The sequence below is a fragment of the Pleurodeles waltl genome, chromosome 1_2, assembly GCF_031143425.1.
Source record: "Pleurodeles waltl isolate 20211129_DDA chromosome 1_2, aPleWal1.hap1.20221129, whole genome shotgun sequence".
NCBI classification, from domain to species: domain Eukaryota; kingdom Metazoa; phylum Chordata; class Amphibia; order Caudata; family Salamandridae; genus Pleurodeles; species Pleurodeles waltl.
In genome coordinates this window covers 303815581-303833457 of record NC_090437.1, presented here as the reverse complement: position 1 = coordinate 303833457, position 17877 = coordinate 303815581, and positions in this window count along the sequence as shown.

The following is a 17877-nucleotide window of genomic DNA, read 5'->3' as shown; positions in this document are numbered from 1 at the left end:
ATTCAGCAAGTAGATTTAAAGCCTCTCTGTGGATTTATGTTCATACTGCTCCCTCTAGTAATGTTACAAGGCAACTGCAGTTTAATCACTGGATTGAGAAAGGGGCCGTGCTATGCAAATAATCTCCTCCCATGATTACTTCTGTGAGCTTCCGTTGTGATACAATGATAGGACCTTCAACATATGCTCTTCAGCAGATTTGTAAAGTTATCAAATTGCCTTAGGCTAAGGATTGTTCCACTTGAAGGCCCTCAGATAAGTACCCCACACTCACTTAGCAGGGTACTGAATTACATGCAGTAATCCTCTATACAGAACATGGGCGTTTGTGGGCCTACTGTAAAGGCTGTATGCTAAGACTGGGATGTTTAAAATCCCATAGCACAGCAGCCATAGGTCCAGGTTATAGCAGAGGGTGGGAGTAGAAAGAGAGTGTGAGTCAGGTGGTAGGGGTGGAGCAAGAAGGACAGGCAGAGAGAGACCCATATAGAGAGAGGAGGTATAGACAGATAATAGCAGGGGTGGTTGGAGAACTTAGAGGAGGAAGGGGGACATTGAGGGAGCATGGTGGGAGACCAAGAGTGGGAGGAGTCACAGAGGAAAGGCAGTGCCAGGATGCAGGAGAAGAAGTGGCGTAGGCCAGAGAGCAAGAGTGAGTGCAGGACAGGATGCATGGTGGAGTGGGGTCACTGCTGACAAGCAAGCAGAGCCCAGCCCCTCGCATACAAATGGGGTGATTACAAAGGAAGGGATTTGGTGGTGGACATCATCTTTTTAACCCCCCCCTCACTCTCAGAAGGGGTTACATTTTGGGGAGCAGTGTCAAAAGGGGCATTAGGGTGCATTATTAAGGGGTGCCAGGAGACACAGTCCTCCATTCTATAGGCTCATCAAAAACCAACAAGAACAACAGGTAATTCAGCAAGTAGATTTAAAGCCTCTCTGTGGATTTATGTTCATACTGCTCCCTCTAGTGATGTTACAAGGCAACTGCAGTTTAATCACTGGATTGAGAAAGGGGCCGTCCTATGCAAATAATCTCCTCCCATGATTACTTCTGTGAGCTTCCGTTGTGATACAATGATAGGACCTTCAACATATGCTCTTCAGCAGATTTGTAAAGTTATCAAATTGCCTTAGGCTAAGGATTGTTCCACTTGAAGGCCCTCAGATAAGTACCCCACCCTCACTTAGCAGGGTACTGAATTACATGCAGTAATCCTCTATACAGAACATGGCCGTTCGTGGGCCTACTGTAAAGGCTGTATGCTAAGACTGGGATGTTTAAAATCCATAGCACAGCAGCTATAGGTCCATGTTATAGCAGAGGGTGGGAGTAGAAAGAGAGTGTGAGTCAGGTGGTAGGGGTGGAGCAAGAAGGACAGGCAGAGGGACACCCATATTGAGAGAGAAGGTATAGACAGATAATAGCAGGGGTGGTTGGAGAACTTAGAGGAGGAAGGGGGACATTGAGGGAGCATGGTGGGAGACCAAGAGTGGGTGGAGTCACAGAGGAAAGGCAGTGCCAGGATGCAGGAGAAGAAGTGGTGTAGGCCAGAGAGCAAGAGTGAGTGCAGGACAGGAAGCATAGTGGAGTGGGGTCACTGCTGACAAGCAAGCAGAGCCCAGCCCCTCGCATACAAATGGGGTGATTACAAAGGAAGGGATTTGGTGGTGGACATCATCTTTTTATGCCCCCCCTCACTCTCAGAAGGGGTCAAATTTTGGGGAGCAGTGTCAAAAGGGGCATTAGGGTGGATTATTAAGGGGTGCCAGGAGACACAGTCCTCCATTCTAAAGGCTCATCAAAAACTAACAAGAACAAAAGGTAATTCAGCAAGTAGATTTAAAGCCTCTCTGTGGATTTATGTTCAACTGCTCCCTCTAGTAATGTTACATGGCAACTGCAGTTTAATCACTGGATTGAGAAAGGGGCCGTCCTATGCAAATAATCTCCTCCCATGATTACTTCTGTGAGCTTCCGTTGTGATACAATGATAGGACCTTCAACATATGCTCTTCAGCAGATTTGTAAAGTTATCAAATTGCCTTAGGCTAAGGATTGTTCCACTTGAAGGCCCTCAGATAAGTACCCCACCCTCACTTAGCAGGGTACTGAATTACATGCAGTAATCCTCTATACAGAACATGGCTGTTCGTGGGCCTACTGTAAAGGCTGTATGCTAAAATTGGGATGTTTAAAATCCCATAGCATAGCAGCCATAGGTCCAGGTTATAGCAGAGGGTGGGAGTAGAAAGAGAGTGTTAGTCAGGTGGTAGGGGTGGAGCAAGAAGAACAGGCAGAGAGAGACCCATATAGAGAGAGGAGGTATAGACAGATAATAGCAGGTGTGGTTGGAGAACTTAGAGGAGGAAGGGGGACATTGAGGGAGCATGGTGGGAGACCAAGAGTGGGTGGAGTCACAGAGGAAAGGCAGTGCCAGGATGCAGGAGAAGAAGCGGTGTAGGCCAGAGAGCAAGAGTGAGTGCAGGACAGGAAGCATAGTGGAGTGGGGTCACTGCTGACAAGCAAGCAGAGCCCACCCCCTCACATGCAAATGGGGTGATTACAAAGGAAGGGATTTGGTGGTGGACATCATCTTTTTATGCCCCCCCTCACTCTCAGAAGGGGTTACATTTTGGGGAGCAGTGTCAAAAGGGGCATTAGGGTGCATTATTAAGGGGTGCCAGGAGACACAGTCCTCCATTCTATAGGCTCATCAAAAACCAACAAGAACAACAGGTAATTCAGCAAGTAGATTTAAAGCCTCTCTGTGGATTTATGTTCATACTGCTCCCTCTAGTAATGTTACAAGGCAACTGCAGTTTAATCACTGGATTGAGAAAGGGGCCGTCCTATGCAAATAATCTCCTCCTATGATTACTTCTGTGAGCTTCCGTTGTGATACAATGATAGGACCTTCAACATATGCTCTTCAGCAGATTTGTAAAGTTATCAAATTGCCTTAGGCTAAGGATTGTTCCACTTGAAGGCCCTCAGATAAGTACCCCACCCTCACTTAGCAGGGTACTGAATTACATGCAGTAATCCTCTATACAGAACATGGGTGTTCCTGGGCCTACTGTAAAGGCTGTGTGCTAAGACTGGGATGTTTAAAATCCCATAGCACAGCAGCCATAGGTCCAGGTTGTAGCAGAGGGTGGGAGTAGAAAGAGAGTGTGAGTCAGGTGATAGGGGTGGAGCAAGAAGAACAGGCAGAGAGCGACCCATATAGAGAGAGGAGGTATAGACAGATAATAGCAGGGGTGGTTGGAGAACTTAGAGGAGGAAGGGGGACATTGAGGGAGCATGGTGGGAGACCAAGAGTGGGTGGAGTCACAGAGGAAAGGCAGTGCCAGGATGCAGGAGAAGAAGCGGTGTAGGCCAGAGAGCAAGAGTGAGTGCAGGACAGGAAGCATAGTGGAGTGGGGTCACTGCTGACAAGCAAGCAGAGCCCACCCCCTCACATGCAAATGGGGTGATTACAAAGGAAGGGATTTGGTGGTGGACATCATCTTTTTATGCCCCCCCTCACTCTCAGAAGGGGTTACATTTTGGGGAGCAGTGTCAAAAGGGGCATTAGGGTGCATTATTAAGGGGTGCCAGGAGACACAGTCCTCCATTCTATAGGCTCATCAAAAACCAACAAGAACAACAGGTAATTCAGCAAGTAGATTTAAAGCCTCTCTGTGGATATATGTTCATACTGCTCCCTCTAGTAATGTTACAAGGCAACTGCAGTTTAATCACAGGATTGAGAAAGGGGCCGTCCTATGCAAATAATCTCCTCCCATGATTACTTCTGTGAGCTTCCGTTGTGATACAATGATAGGACCTTCAACATATCCTCTTTAGCAGATTTGTAAACTTATCAAATTGCCTTAGGCTAAGGATTGTTCCACTTGAAGGCCCTCAGATAAGTACCCCACCCTCACTTAGCAGGGTACTGAATTACATGCAGTAATCCTCTATACAGAACATGGGTGTTCATGGGCCTACTGTAAAGGCTGTGTGCTAAGACTGGGATGTTTAAAATCCCATAGCACAGTAGCCATAGGTCCAGGTTATAGCAGAGGGTGGGAGTAGAAAGAGAGTGTGAGTCAGGTGGTAGGGGTGGAGCAAGAAGGACAGGCAGAGAGAGACCCATATAGAGAGAGGAGGTATAGACAGATAATAGCAGGGGTGGTTGGAGAACTTAGAGGAGGAAGGGGGACATTGAGGGAGCATGGTGGGAGATCAAGAGTGGGTGGAGTCACAGAGGAAAGGCAGTGCCAGGATGCAGGAGAAGAAGTGGTGTAGGCCAGAGAGCAAGAGTGAGTGCAGGACAGGAAGCATAGTGGAGTGGGGTCACTGCTGACAAGCAAGCAGAGCCCAGCCCCTCGCATACAAATGGGGTGATTACAAAGGAAGGGATTTGGTGGTGGACATCATCTTTTTATGCCCCCCCTCACTCTCACAAGGGGTCAAATTTTGGGGAGCAGTGTCAAAAGGGGCATTAGGGTGCATTATTAAGGGGTGCCAGGAGACACAGTCCTCCATTCTAAAGGCTCATCAAAAACCAACAAGAACAAAAGGTAATTCAGCAAGTAGATTTAAACCCTCTCTGTGGATTTATGTTCAACTGCTCCCTCTAGTAATGTTACAAGGCAACTGCAGTTTAATCACTGGATTGAGAAAGGGGCCGTCCTATGCAAATAATCTCCTCCCATGATTACTTCTGTGAGCTTCCGTTGTGATACAATGATAGGACCTTCAACATATGCTCTTCAGCAGATTTGTAAAGTTATCAAATTGCCTTAGGCTAAGGATTGTTCCACTTGAAGGCCCTCAGATAAGTACCCCACCCTCACTTAGCAGGGTACTGAATTACATGCAGTAATCCTCTATACAGAACATGGGCGTTTGTGGGCCTACTGTAAAGGCTGTATGCTAAGACTGGGATGTTTAAAATCCTATAGCACAGCAGCCATAGGTCCAGGTTATAGCAGAGGGTGGGAGTAGAAAGAGAGGGTGAGTCAGGTGGTAGGGGTGGAGCAAGAAGGACAGGCAGAGAGAGACCCATATAGAGAGAGGAGGTATAGACAGATAATAGCAGGGGTGGTTGGAGAACTTAGAGGAGGAAGGGGGACATTGAGGGAGCATGGTGGGAGACCAAGAGTGGGTGGAGTCACAGAGGAAAGGCAGTGCCAGGATGCAGGAGAAGAAGTGGTGTAGGCCAGAGAGCAAGAGTGAGTGCAGGACAGGAAGCATAGTGGAGTGGGGTCACTGCTGACAAGCAAGCAGAGCCCAGCCCCTCGCATACAAATGGGGTGATTACAAAGGAAGGGATTTGGTGGTGGACATCATCTTTTTATGCCCCCCCTCACTCTCAGAAGGGGTCAAATTTTGGGGAGCAGTGTCAAAAGGGGCATTAGGGTGCATTATTAAGGGGTGCCAGGAGACACAGTCCTCCATTCTAAAGGCTCATCAAAAACCAACAAGAACAAAAGGTAATTCAGCAAGTAGATTTAAATCCTCTCTGTGGATTTATGTTCAACTGCTCCCTCTAGTAATGTTACATGGCAACTGCAGTTTAATCACTGGATTGAGAAAGGGGCCGTCCTATGCAAATAATCTCCTCCCATGATTACTTCTGTGAGCTTCCATTGTGATACAATGATAGGACCTTCAACATATGCTCTTCAGCAGATTTGTAAAGTTATCAAATTGCCTTAGGCTAAGGATTGTTCCACTTGAAGGCCCTCAGATAAGTACCCCACCATCACTTAGCAGGGTACTGAATTACATGCAGTAATCCTCTATACAGAATATGGCCGTTCGTGGGCCTACTGTAAAGGCTGTATGCTAAGACTGGGATGTTTAAAATCCCATAGCACAGCAGCCATAGGTCCAGGTTATAGCAGAGGGTGGGAGTAGAAAGAGAGTGTGAGTCAGGTGGTAGGGGTGGAGCAAGAACAACAGGCAGAGAGAGACCCATATAGAGAGAGGAGGTATAGACAGATAATAGCAGGGGTGGTTGGAGAACTTAGAGGAGGAAGGGGGACATTGAGGGAGCATGGTGGGAGACCAAGAGTGGGTGGAGTCACAGAGGAAATGCAGTGCCAGGATGCAGGAGAAGAAGCGGTGTAGGCCAGAGAGCAAGAGTGAGTGCAGGACAGGAAGCATAGTGGAGTGGGGTCACTGCTGACAAGCAAGCAGAGCCCACCCCCTCACATGCAAATGGGGTGATTACAAAGGAAGGGATTTGGTGGTGGACATCATCTTTTTATGCCCCCCCTCACTCTCAGAAGGGGTTACATTTTGGGGAGCAGTGTCAAAAGGGGCATTAGGGTGCATTATTAAGGGGTGCCAGGAGACACAGTCCTCCATTCTATAGGCTCATCAAAAACCAACAAGAACAACAGGTAATTCAGCAAGTAGATTTAAAGCCTCTCTGTGGATTTATGTTCATACTGCTCCCTCTAGTAATGTTACAAGGCAACTGCAGTTTAATCACTGGATTGAGAAAGGGGCCGTCCTATGCAAATAATCTCCTCCCATGATTACTTCTGTGAGCTTCCGTTGTGATACAATGATAGGACCTTCAACATATGCTCTTCAGCAGATTTGTAAAGTTATCAAATTGCCTTAGGCTAAGGATTGTTCCACTTGAAGGCCCTCAGATAAGTACCCCACACTCCCTTAGCAGGGTACTGAATTACATGCAGTAATCCTCTATACAGAACATGGGCGTTTGTGGGCCTACTGTAAAGGCTGTATGCTAAGACTGGGATGTTTAAAATCCCATAGCACAGTAGCCATAGGTCCAGGTTATAGCAGAGGGTGGGAGTAGAAAGAGAGTGTGAGTCAGGTGGTAGGGGTGGAGCAAGAAGGACAGGCAGAGAGAGACCCATATAGAGAGAGAAGGTATAGACAGATAATAGCAGGGGTGGTTGGAGAACTTAGAGGAGGAAGGGGGACATTGAGGGAGCATGGTGGGAGACCAAGAGTGGGAGGAGTCACAGAGGAAAGGCAGTGCCAGGATGCAGGAGAAGAAGTGGCGTAGGCCAGAGAGCAAGAGTGAGTGCAGGACAGGATGCATGGTGGAGTGGGGTCACTGCTGACAAGCAAGCAGAGCCCAGCCCCTCGCATACAAATGGGGTGATTACAAAGGAAGGGATTTGGTGGTGGACATCATCTTTTTAACCCCCCCCTCACTCTCAGAAGGGGTCAAATTTTGGGGAGCAGTGTCAAAAGGGGCATTAGGGTGCATTATTAAGGGGTGCCAGGAGACACAGTCCTCCATTCTAAAGGCTCATCAAAAACCAACAAGAACAAAAGGTAATTCAGCAAGTAGATTTAAAGCCTCTCTGTGGATTTATGTTCAACTGCTCCCTCTAGTAATGTTACATGGCAACTGCAGTTTAATCACTGGATTGAGAAAGGGGCCGTCCTATGCAAATAATCTCCTCCCATGATTACTTCTGTGAGCTTCCGTTGTGATACAATGATAGGACCTTCAACATATGCTCTTCAGCAGATTTGTAAAGTTATCAAATTGCCTTAGGCTAAGGATTGTTCCACTTGAAGGCCCTCAGATAAGTACCCCACCCTCACTTAGCAGGGTACTGAATTACATGCAGTAATCCTCTATACAGAACATGGCCGTTCGTGGGCCTACTGTAAAGGCTGTATGCTAAGACTGGGATGTTTAAAATCCCATAGCACAGCAGCCATAGGTTAAGGTTATAGCAGAGGGTGGGAGTAGAAAGAGAGTGTGAGTCAGGTGATAGGGGTGGAGCAAGAAGAACAGGCAGAGTGCGACCCATATAGAGAGGGGAGGTATAGACAGATAATAGCAGGGGTGGTTGGAGAACTTAGAGGAGGAAGGGGGACATTGAGGGAGCATGGTGGGAGACCAAGAGTGGGTGGAGTCACAGAGGAAAGGCAGTGCCAGGATGCAGGAGAAGAAGCGGTGTAGGCCAGAGAGCAAGAGTGAGTGCAGGACAGGAAGCATAGTGGAGTGGGGTCACTGCTGACAAGCAAGCAAAGCCCACCCCCTCACATTCAAATGGGGTGATTACAAAGGAAGTGATTTGGTGGTGGACATCATCTTTTTATGCCCCCCCTCACTCTCAGAAGGGGTTACATTTTGGGGAGCAGTGTCAAAAGGGGCATTAGGGTGCATTATTAAGGGGTGCCAGGAGACACAGTCCTCCATTCTATAGGCTCATCAAAAACCAACAAGAACAACAGGTAATTCAGCAAGTAGATTTAAAGCCTCTCTGTGGATTTATGTTCATACTGCTCCCTCTAGTAATGTTACAAGGCAACTGCAGTTTAATCACTGGATTGAGAAAGGGGCCATCCTATGCAAATAATCTCCTCCCATGATTACTTCTGTGAGCTTCCGTTGTGATACAATGATAGGACCTTCAACATATGCTCTTCAGCAGATTTGTAAAGTTATCAAATTGCCTTAGGCTAAGGATTGTTCCACTTGAAGGCCCTCAGATAAGTACCCCACCCTCACTTAGCAGGGTACTGAATTACATGCAGTAATCCTCTATACAGAACATGGGCGTTTGTGGGCCTACTGTAAAGGCTGTATGCTAAGACTGGGATGTTTAAAATCCCATAGCACAGCAGCCATAGGTCCATGTTATAGCAGAGGGTGGGAGTAGAAAGAGAGTGTGAGTCAGGTGGTAGGGGTGGAGCAAGAAGGACAGGCAGAGGGACACCCATATTGAGAGAGGAGGTATAGACAGATAATAGCAGGGGTGGTTGGAGAACTTAGAGGAGGAAGGGGGACATTGAGGGAGCATGGTGGGAGACCAAGAGTGGGTGGAGTCACAGAGGAAAGGCAGTGCCAGGATGCAGGAGAAGAAGTGGTGTAGGCCAGAGAGCAAGAGTGAGTGCAGGACAGGAAGCATAGTGGAGTGGGGTCACTGCTGACAAGCAAGCAGAGCCCAGCCCCTCGCATACAAATGGGGTGATTACAAAGGAAGGGATTTGGTGGTGGACATCATCTTTTTATGCCCCCCTCACTCTCAGAAGGGGTCAAATTTTGGGGAGCAGTGTCAAAAGGGGCATTCGGGTGGATTATTAAGGGGTGACAGGAGACACAGTCCTCCATTCTAAAGGCTCATCAAAAACTAACAAGAACAAAAGGTAATTCAGCAAGTAGATTTAAAGCCTCTCTGTGGATTTATGTTCAACTGCTCCCTCTAGTAATGTTACATGGCAACTGCATTTTAATCACTGGATTGAGAAAGGGGCCGTCCTATGCAAATAATCTCCTCCCATGATTACTTCTGTGAGCTTCCATTGTGATACAATGATAGGACCTTCAACATATGCTCTTCAGCAGATTTGTAAAGTTATCAAATTGCCTTAGGCTAAGGATTGTTCCACTTGAAGGCCCTCAGATAAGTACCCCACCCTCACTTAGCAGGGTACTGAATTACATGCAGTAATCCTCTATACAGAACATGGCCGTTCGTGGGCCTACTGTAAAGGCTGTATGCTAAGGCTGGGATGTTTAAAATCCCATAGCATAGCAGCCATAGGTCCAGGTTATAGCAGAGGGTGGGAGTAGAAAGAGAGTGTTAGTCAGGTGGTAGGGGTGGAGCAAGAAGAACAGGCAGAGAGAGACCCATATAGAGAGAGAAGGTATAGACAGATAATAGCAGGGGTGGTTGGAGAACTTAGAGGAGGAAGGGGGACATTGAGAGAGCATGGTGGGAGACCAAGAGTGGGTGGAGTCACAGCGGAAAGGCAGTGCCAGGATGCAGGAGAAGAAGCGGTGTAGGCCAGAGAGCAAGAGTGAGTGCAGGACAGGAAGCATAGTGGAGTGGGGTCACTGCTGACAAGCAAGCAGAGCCCACCCCTCACATGCAAATGGGGTGATTACAAAGGAAGGGATTTGGTGGTGGACATCATCTTTTTATGCCCCCCCTCACTCTCAGAAGGGGTTACATTTTGGGGAGCAGTGTCAAAAGGGGCATTAGGGTGCATTATTAAGGGGTGCCAGGAGACACAGTCCTCCATTCTATAGGCTCATCAAAAACCAACAAGAACAACAGGTAATTCAGCAAGTAGATTTAAAGCCTCTCTGTGGATTTATGTTCATACTGCTCCCTCTAGTAATGTTACAAGGCAACTGCAGTTTAATCACTGGATTGAGAAAGGGGCCGTCCTATGCAAATAATCTCCTCCCATGATTACTTCTGTGAGCTTCCGTTGTGATACAATGATAGGACCTTCAACATATGCTCTTCAGCAGATTTGTAAAGTTATCAAATTGCCTTAGGCTAAGGATTGTTCCACTTGAAGGCCCTCAGATAAGTACCCCACCCTCACTTAGCAGGGTACTGAATTACATGCAGTAATCCTCTATACAGAACATGGGTGTTCATGGGCCTACTGTAAAGGCTGTGTGCTAAGATTGGGATGTTTAAAATCCCATAGCACAGTAGCCATAGGTCCAGGTTATAGCAGAGGGTGGGAGTAGAAAGAGAGTGTGAGTCAGGTGGTAGGGGTGGAGCAAGAAGGACAGGCAGAGAGAGACCCATATAGAGAGAGGAGGTATAGACAGATAATAGCAGGGGTGGTTGGAGAACTTAGAGGAGGAAGGGGGACATTGAGGGAGCATGGTGGGAGACCAAGAGTGGGAGACCAAGAGTGAGTGGAGTCACAGAGGAAAGGCAGTGCCAGGATGCAGGAGAAGAAGTGTTGTAGGCCAGAGAGCAAGAGTGAGTGCAGGACAGGAAGCATAGTGGAGTGGGGTCACTGCTGACAAGCAAGCAGAGCCCAGCCCCTCGCATACAAATGGGGTGATTACAAAGGAAGGGATTTGGTGGTGGACATCATCTTTTTATGCCCCCCCTCACTCTCAGAAGGGGTCAAATTTTGGGGAGCAGTGTCAAAAGGGGCATTAGGGTGCATTATTAAGGGGTGCCAGGAGACACAGTCCTCCATTCTAAAGGCTCATCAAAAACCAACAAGAACAAAAGGTAATTCAGCAAGTAGATTTAAATCCTCTCTGTGGATTTATGTTCAACTGCTCCCTCTAGTAATGTTACATGGCAACTGCAGTTTAATCACTGGATTGAGAAAGGGGCCGTCCTATGCAAATAATCTCCTCCCATGATTACTTCTGTGAGCTTCTGTTGTGATACAATGATAGGACCTTCAACATATGCTCTTCAGCAGATTTGTAAAGTTATCAAATTGCCTTAGGCTAAGGATTGTTCCACTTGAAGGCCCTCAGATAAGTACACCACCCTCACTTAGCAGGGTACTGAATTACATGCAGTAATCCTCTATACAGAATATGGCCGTTCGTGGGCCTACTGTAAAGGCTGTATGCTAAGACTGGGATGTTTAAAATCCCATAGCACAGCAGCCATAGGTCCAGGTTATACCAGAGGGTGGGAGTAGAAAGAGAGTGTGAGTCAGGTGGTAGGGGTGGAGCAAGAAGAACAGGCAGAGAGAGATCCATATAGAGAGAGGAGGTATAGACAGATAATAACAGGGGTGGTTGGAGAACTTAGAGGAGGAAGGGGGACATTGAGGGAGCATGGTGGGAGACCAAGAGTGGGTGGAGTCACAGAGGAAAGGCAGTGCCAGGATGCAGGAGAAGAAGCGGTGTAGGCCAGAGAGCAAGAGTGAGTGCAGGACAGGAAGCATAGTGGAGTGGGGTCACTGCTGACAAGCAAGCAGAGCCCACCCCCTCACATGCAAATGGGGTGATTACAAAGGAAGGGATTTGGTGGTGGACATCATCTTTTTATGCCCCCCCTCACTCTCAGAAGGGGTTACATTTTGGGGAGCAGTGTCAAAAGGGGAATTAGGGTGCATTATTAAGGGGTGCCAGGAGACACAGTCCTCCATTCTATAGGCTCATCAAAAACCAACAAGAACAACAGGTAATTCAGCAAGTAGATTTAAAGCCTCTCTGTGGATTTATGTTCATACTGCTCCCTCTAGTAATGTTACAAGGCAACTGCAGTTTAATCACTGGATTGAGAAAGGGGCCGTCCTATGCAAATAATCTCCTCCCATGATTACTTCTGTGAGCTTCCGTTGTGATACAATGATAGGACCTTCAACATATGCTCTTCAGCAGATTTGTAAAGTTATCAAATTGCCTTAGGCTAAGGATTGTTCCACTTGAAGGCCCTCAGATAAGTACCCCACACTCACTTAGCAGGGTACTGAATTACATGCAGTAATCCTCTATACAGAACATGGGCGTTTGTGGGCCTATTGTAAAGGCTGTATGCTAAGACTGGGATGTTTAAAATCCCATAGCACAGCAGCCATAGGTCCAGGTTATAGCAGAGGGTGGGAGTAGAAAGAGAGGGTGAGTCAGGTGGTAGGGGTGGAGCAAGAAGGACAGGCAGAGAGAGACCCATATAGAGAGAGGAGGTATAGACAGATAATAGCAGGGGTGGTTGGAGAACTTAGAGGAGGAAGGGGGACATTGAGGGAGCATGGTGGGAGACCAAGAGTGGGTGGAGTCACAGAGGAAAGGCAGTGCCAGGATGCAGGAGAAGAAGTGGTGTAGGCCAGAGAGCAAGAGTGAGTGCAGGACAGGAAGCATAGTGGAGTGGGGTCACTGCTGACAAGCAAGCAGAGCCCAGCCCCTCGCATACAAATGGGGTGATTACAAAGGAAGGGATTTGGTGGTGGACATCATCTTTTTATGCCCCCCCTCACTCTCAGAAGGGGTCAAATTTTGGGGAGCAGTGTCAAAAGGGGCATTAGGGTGCATTATTAAGGGGTGCCAGGAGACACAGTCCTCCATTCTAAAGGCTCATCAAAAACCAACAAGAACAAAAGGTAATTCAGCAAGTAGATTTAAATCCTCTCTGTGGATTTATGTTCAACTGCTCCCTCTAGTAATTTTACATGGCAACTGCAGTTTAATCACTGGATTGAGAAAGGGGCCGTCCTATGCAAATAATCTCCTCCCATGATTACTTCTGTGAGCTTCCGTTGTGATACAATGATAGGACCTTCAACATATGCTCTTCAGCAGATTTGTAAAGTTATCAAATTGCCTTAGGCTAAGGATTGTTCCACTTGAAGGCCCTCAGATAAGTACCCCACCCTCACTTAGCAGGGTACTGAATTACATGCAGTAATCCTCTATACAGAATATGGCCGTTCGTGGGCCTACTGTAAAGGCTGTATGCTAAGACTGGGATGTTTAAAATCCCATAGCACAGCAGCCATAGGTCCAGGTTATAGCAGAGGGTGGGAGTAGAAAGAGAGTGTGAGTCAGGTGGTAGGGGTGGAGCAAGAAGAACAGGCAGAGAGAGACCCATGTAGAGAGAGGAGGTATAGACAGATAATAGCAGGGGTGGTTGGAGAACTTAGAGGAGGAAGGGGGACATTGAGGGAGCATGGTGGGAGACCAAGAGTGGGTGGAGTCACAGAGGAAAGGCAGTGCCAGGATGCAGGAGAAGAAGCGGTGTAGGCCAGAGAGCAAGAGTGAGTGCAGGACAGGAAGCATAGTGGAGTGGGGTCACTGCTGACAAGCAAGCAGAGCCCACCCCCTCACATGCAAATGGGGTGATTACAAAGGAAGGGATTTGGTGGTGGACATCATCTTTTTATGCCCCCCCTCACTCTCAGAAGGGGTTACATTTTGGGGAGCAGTGTCAAAAGGGGCATTAGGGTGCATTATTAAGGGGTGCCAGGAGACACAGTCCTCCATTCTATAGGCTCATCAAAAACCAACAAGAACAACAGGTAATTCAGCAAGTAGATTTAAAGCCTCTCTGTGGATTTATGTTCATACTGCTCCCTCTAGTAATGTTACAAGGCAACTGCAGTTTAATCACTGGATTGAGAAAGGGGCCGTCCTATGCAAATAATCTCCTCCCATGATTACTTCTGTGAGCTTCCGTTGTGATACAATGATAGGACCTTCAACATATGCTCTTCAGCAGATTTGTAAAGTTATCAAATTGCCTTAGGCTAAGGATTGTTTCACTTGAAGGCCCTCAGATAAGTACCCCACACTCACTTAGAAAGGGGACTGAATTACATGCAGTAATCCTCTATACAGAACATGGGCGTTTGTGGGCCTACTGTAAAGGCTGTATGCTAAGACTGGGATGTTTAAAATCCCATAGCACAGCAGCCATAGGTCCAGGTTATAGCAGAGGGTGGGAGTAGAAAGAGAGTGTGAGTCAGGTGGTAGGGGTGGAGCAAGAAGGACAGGCAGACAGAGACCCATATAGAGAGAGGAGGTATAGACAGATAATAGCAGGGGTGGTTGGAGAACTTAGAGGAGGAAGGGGGACATTGAGGGAGCATGGTGGGAGACCAAGAGTGGGTGGAGTGACAGAGGAAAGGCAGTGCCAGGATGCAGGAGAAGAAGTGATGTAGGCCAGAGAGCAAGAGTGAGTGCAGGACAGGATGCATGGTGGAGTGGGGTCACTGCTGACAAGCAAGCAGAGCCCAGCCCCTCGCATACAAATGGGGTGATTACAAAGGAAGGGATTTGGTGGTGGACATCATCTTTTTAACCCCCCCCTCACTCTCAGAAGGGGTCAAATTTTGGGGAGCAGTGTCAAAAGGGGCATTAGGGTGCATTATTAAGGGGTGCCAGGAGACACAGTCCTCCATTCTAAAGGCTCATCAAAAACCAACAAGAACAAAAGGTAATTCAGCAAGTAGATTTAAAGCCTCTCTGTGGATTTATGTTCAACTGCTCCCTCTAGTAATGTTACATGGCAACTGCAGTTTAATCACTGGATTGAGAAAGGGGCCGTCCTATGCAAATAATCTCCTCCCATGATTACTTCTGTGAGCTTCCGTTGTGATACAATGATAGGACCTTCAACATATGCTCTTCAGCAGATTTGTAAAGTTATCAAATTGCCTTAGGCTAAGGATTGTTCCACTTGAAGGCCATCAGATAAGTACCCCACCCTCACTTAGCAGGGTACTGAATTACATGCAGTAATCCTCTATACAGAACATGGGCGTTTGTGGGCCTACTGTAAAGGCTGTATGCTAAGACTGGGATGTTTAAAATCCCATAGCACAGCAGCCATAGGTCCAGGTTATAGCAGAGGGTGGGAGTAGAAAGAGAGTGTGAGTCAGGTGATAGGGGTGGAGCAAGAAGAACAGGCAGAGAGCGACCCATATAGAGAGAGGAGGTATAGACAGATAATAGCAGGGGTGGTTGGAGAACTTAGAGGAGGAAGGGGGACCAAGAGTGGGTGGAGTCACAGAGGAAAGGCAGTGCCAGGATGCAGGAGAAGAAGCGGTGTAGGCCAGAGAGCAAGAGTGAGTGCAGGACAGGAAGCATAGTGGAGTGGGGTCACTGCTGACAAGCAAGCAGAGCCCACCCCCTCACATGCAAATGGGGTGATTACAAAGGAAGGGATTTGGTGGTGGACATCATCTTTTTATGCCCCCCCTCACTCTCAGAAGGGGTTACATTTTGGGGAGCAGTGTCAAAAGGGGCATTAGGGTGCATTATTAAGGGGTGCCAGGAGACACAGTCCTCCATTCTATAGGCTCATCAAAAACCAACAAGAACAACAGGTAATTCAGCAAGTAGATTTAAAGCCTCTCTGTGGATTTATGTTCATACTGCTCCCTCTAGTAATGTTACAAGGCAACTGCAGTTTAATCACTGGATTGAGAAAGGGGCCGTCCTATGCAAATAATCTCCTCCCATGATTACTTCTGTGAGCTTCCGTTGTGATACAATGATAGGACCTTCAACATATGCTCTTCAGCAGATTTGTAAAGTTATCAAATTGCCTTAGGCTAAGGATTGTTCCACTTGAAGGCCCTCAGATAAGTACCCCACCCTCACTTAGCAGGGTACTGAATTACATGCAGTAATCCTCTATACAGAACATGGGTGTTCCTGGGCCTACTGTAAAGGCTGTGTGCTAAGACTGGGATGTTTAAAATCCCATAGCACAGCAGCCATAGGTCCAGGTTATAGCAGAGGGTGGGAGTAGAAAGAGAGTGTGAGACAGGTGATAGGGGTGGAGCAAGAAGAACAGGCAGAAAGCTACCCATATATAGAGAGGAGGTATAGACAGATAATAGCAGGGGTGGTTGGAGAACTTAGAGGAGGAAGGGGGACATTGAGGGAGCATGGTGGGAGACCAAGAGTGGGTGGAGTCACAGAGGAAAGGCAGTGCCAGGATGCAGGAGAAGAAGCGGTGTAGGCCGGAGAGCAAGAGTGAGTGCAGGACAGGAAGCATAGTGGAGTGGGGTCACTGCTGACAAGCAAGCAGAGCCCACCCCCTCACATGCAAATGGGGTGATTACAAAGGAAGGGATTTGGTGGTGGACATCATCTTTTTATGCCCCCCCTCACTCTCAGAAGGGGTTACATTTTGGGGAGCAGTGTCAAAAGGGGCATTAGGGTGCATTATTAAGGGGTGCCAGGAGACACAGTCCTCCATTCTATAGGCTCATCAAAAACCAACAAGAACAACAGGTAATTCAGCAAGTAGATTTAAAGCCTCTCTGTGGATTTATGTTCATACTGCTCCCTCTAGTAATGTTACAAGGCAACTGCAGTTTAATCACAGGATTGAGAAAGGGGCCGTCCTATGCAAATAATCTCCTCCCATGATTACTTCTGTGAGCTTCCGTTGTGATACAATGATAGGACCTTCAACATATGCTCTTTAGCAGATTTGTAAAGTTATCAAATTTCCTTAGGCTAAGGATTGTTCCACTTGAAGGCCCTCAGATAAGTACCCCACCCTCACTTAGCAGGGTACTGAATTACATGCAGTAATCCTCTATACAGAACATGGGTGTTCATGGGCCTACTGTAAAGGCTTTGTGCTAAGACTGGGATGTTTAAAATCCCATAGCACAGTAGCCATAGGTCCAGGTTATAGCAGAGGGTGGGAGTAGAAAGAGAGTGTGAGTCAGGTGGTAGGGGTGGAGCAAGAAAGACAGGCAGAGAGAGACCCATATAGAGAGAGGAGGTATAGACAGATAATAGCAGGGGTGGTTGGAGAACTTAGAGGAGGAAGGGGGACATTGAGGGAGCATGGTGGGAGACCAAGAGTGGGTGGAGTCACAGAGGAAAGGCAGTGCCAGGATGCAGGAGAAGAAGTGGTGTAGGCCAGAGAGCAAGAGTGAGTGCAGGACAGGAAGCATAGTGGAGTGGGGTCACTGCTGACAAGCAAGCAGAGCCCAGCCCCTCGCATACAAATGGGGTGATTACAAAGGAAGGGATTTGGTGGTGGACATCATCTTTTTATGCCCCCCCTCACTCTCAGAAGGGGTCAAATTTTGGGGAGCAGTGTCAAAAGGGGCATTAGGGTGCATTATTAAGGGGTGCCAGGAGACACAGTCCTCCATTCTAAAGGCTCATCAAAAACCAACAAGAACAAAAGGTAATTCAGCAAGTAGATTTAAAGCCTCTCTGTGGATTTATGTTCAACTGCTCCCTCTAGTAATGTTACATGGCAACTGCAGTTTAATCACTGGATTGAGAAAGGGGCCGTCCTATGCAAATAATCTCCTCCCATGATTACTTCTGTGAGCTTCCGTTGTGATACAATGATAGGACCTTCAACATATGCTCTTCAGCAGATTTGTAAAGTTATCAAATTGCCTTAGGCTAAGGATTGTTCCACTTGAAGGCCCTCAGATAAGTACCCCACCCTCACTTAGCAGGGTACTGAATTACATGCAGTAATCCTCTATACAGAACATGGCCGTTCGTGGGCCTACTGTAAAGGCTGTATGCTAAGATTGGGATGTTTAAAATCCCATAGCACAGCAGCCATAGGTCCAGGTTATAGCAGAGGGTGGGAGTAGAAAGAGAGTGTGAGTCAGGTGGTAGGGGTGGAGCAAGAAGAACAGGCAGAGAGAGACCCATATAGAGA